Below are 2785 nucleotides of genomic sequence, written 5' to 3'. Positions count from 1 at the left end.
CATGTTCTTCCTCCTAATTTCTCCTCCCGAATTTCTTAAGATTTTTCATTCCCATCAATGATTAACTCATCGATTCACTATAAAAAAATATAAATCCAAGATTTTATAGATCATGTATTTTTAGCAATATAAACACTAAAATATGAAGATCTTCAAATTCCGATTAAGTTTAACATATCAATCAAGCAATTTTCAAAAGCAAATAGACATCAACCAGTTGGGTCAAAGATTCAGAAAATAGAGGCAAACAAAACTCAAGAAAATTTAGAGAAATCTAGTAAAAGAAACACATAATTCCACATACCCAAAATCAATATAGACTCTTCACCTCAAAATTAAGCAATTTCAAAAGTAAATCGAGATCGAAAATTAAAATTCACAAGGAAGCTATTTCCTCATCTTCTTTTTAAAAACAACAAATTGAGACTAAAAATTACACAAAAGTTCTCCATCTTCCACATAGTAATCTCTATCACCAAAGTTGAGAGCATAACTTTTTTTTTTTTTTTTTGAAATGGAAGCTCAGAGTAACTTTAAAGAATCAAACTGAAATTGTCTTCTTCTTTAAAGATTTCTTGGGGTTACAAAAAATTTTCTTCCTTACAAACTTCTTCCATTTGGATCCAGCAACAAGTTCAGAAAATTCCTCCATTCCCTTCATCTTTCTATCAGCGATTCTTTCTTCTTCATCACCTCTTTCTTGTAGCAAAGAATTTGCTTTTCACCTGTTGTGTTTGATTCCATTGAAACAGATAAATAAAGTCTTTACCCAGCAAAATGATAACACCTATAATGGAAAATAAGTTGCCTAAGAAACTTTTTCACCTCCATTGTTGGGCTCTCAGTCATTCTTCACAGGATTGAGATGAACAAAAAGATTAAGGAAGTGGGCGCTCTTTTAGTTTTAACCCAGGTAGATATACGTGGAATTAAAAAAGACACGTGGTAGGTTTTTTATTTTCTTTATTTTACAGCATTTATGAACACGCGCCGAGTTTTTTCTTGGATTGGAAGTTTTGTGTTTAATTGACGTGCTTTATATCATGTTGAGTGTCTAATAGGAACAAGCTCTAGTTTAAGTGTTTAAATGAAAAATCATGCTACTTTTAAGGGTATCCATATGTATTTGGCCTATATTTTTTCATATATACAGAGCACATAAAAGATATATCGTCACTGAATTAAAGAAAAGCCAATAATGATCATCAATAACAACCAGCCATAAAAATATACCATAATCATTATATTTATTCTAAGATGATGACTAAAGAAAGATAAAAGGAATAAATAAAGAAGCTAGAGCTTACTCCAATGGAAACTAACAACAATTAAAAGGCCTAAACTTTAAGCTATTAGAAAATAAATTTCTATCAAACAGAAGAATCCCAGATTCTCATTGTTCTTCGCTTAGATTAAAACAAATTTTAAATCTAAAGAAATAAGCAAGGAATTCACTTTCTGGGTGAGGCATGAAGTTTCACTAATTCACAGACACCAGGCAAGGGAGAAAAGAGCAGGAAATCTTACTCAAGTTATGTCTAGATCTTTTTTAAATCACCTTCAAGTCACTTCTCTTCCATTAGTGTTGGGGTATAGCTACAGAAATGAAGTAAAATCTCAGCCCTACTTAGCATTGCTTCGTATACTTTTGCTTTATTAGAAAGAAAAGAAAAAAAAGGAAAAACACATTGATTCGTATATACAAAAATAACATTGACTCGATTGTTTGCACCACATATAAGGCAAGGCTTTCAGATAGGCAAGCAAGACGATGCAATAGCTTTAAAGTGAATTGTACACACTGAGCTCATAGAGGGGCAATACATGTACCACCTAATCAACATATGCAGAGGAGATGCAAGCTTTCAAGCTTCCCATGAGTAATCGGGATAACAGATAATTTCTATATGCCAAACTATTTATTTACACTGTGAATGGCCGGGTGGGAGCTTCTAAAACTCAAATGTTCATTCTGCAACTATAGGGTGCATTAAATGACATTAAGCCATGATTGTCACGACCCGGATTTTCCACCCTCGGGAGTCGTGATGGCGCCTACTAATAGGAGCTAGGCAAGCCTATTAATTTAACACTTCTCTCAACATCATTAACAGTATAAAGAAGAACGAGGCAATTAATATAAAAGCGGAAGTCTCGAAACATAAATAACTGAAACCAAGTGCGGAAATTCAAATACGCTTCTACCCAGATCTGGTGTCACTAACTCACGAACTTCTACTGAATGCTAAAAAACAAAGTCTGAATGGACTCTGCCGGTGTCTCCTTCTTTCTCTTTCTATCTTTGGCGGGTTTTTGGGTCTTCTCTTCACCAGGAGGAGGCGATCTCATTGAAATGGCTTCCCCGAGGCCTGCACAAGCATAAAATGTCAAATATACCGCCAAGAAATCTATTTATAAGGAATTTAGAGGTGACAGTGGTGAGGGCGTACCATGATTTTTGGCCTCCCATCGAGTTTTGGCCAAATCACGCCAAACGCGCTTGTCATATGAGGAGGTGGAGTCTAAGAGTTTAACCCATCCCGGGAGGTCCTTGACCGCGTCGGGGAACCACACGGTGGCTACGCAACCAGAGGAGAATCAATTCAAAAAAGAAAGGAATTAGTTCGAAAGAGGAAAGAGGGCATTCAGATGATAAAACATGCTCGGTGTAACGACACTTACATCCATATTCCATTCCTCACGGAATGGCATCTTCTCGGCAGGGATGAGGTCTGAATTCCTAACTTGAAAGAAGCGGCTCATCACCCCCGGTCTTTATCTTCGT

The 2785-nt window shown here is 35.9% G+C and overlaps 1 long non-coding RNA gene across 1 annotated transcript; it reads right to left on the bottom strand.

Moving 5' to 3' along the window:
* On the bottom strand, positions 295-1070 carry LOC109233936. Its single transcript, XR_002069110.1, has 2 exons — positions 826-1070; positions 295-725 (listed from the first exon to the last, which is right to left on the bottom strand). It is a non-coding gene; the product is annotated as an uncharacterized LOC109233936 (long non-coding RNA).

This window comes from Nicotiana attenuata, chromosome 10 (assembly GCF_001879085.1).
Source record: "Nicotiana attenuata strain UT chromosome 10, NIATTr2, whole genome shotgun sequence".
Taxonomy (NCBI): domain Eukaryota; kingdom Viridiplantae; phylum Streptophyta; class Magnoliopsida; order Solanales; family Solanaceae; genus Nicotiana; species Nicotiana attenuata.
The sequence above is the reverse complement of the archived record's forward strand: the minus strand, read 5'-3'. Positions and strand labels throughout refer to the sequence as shown.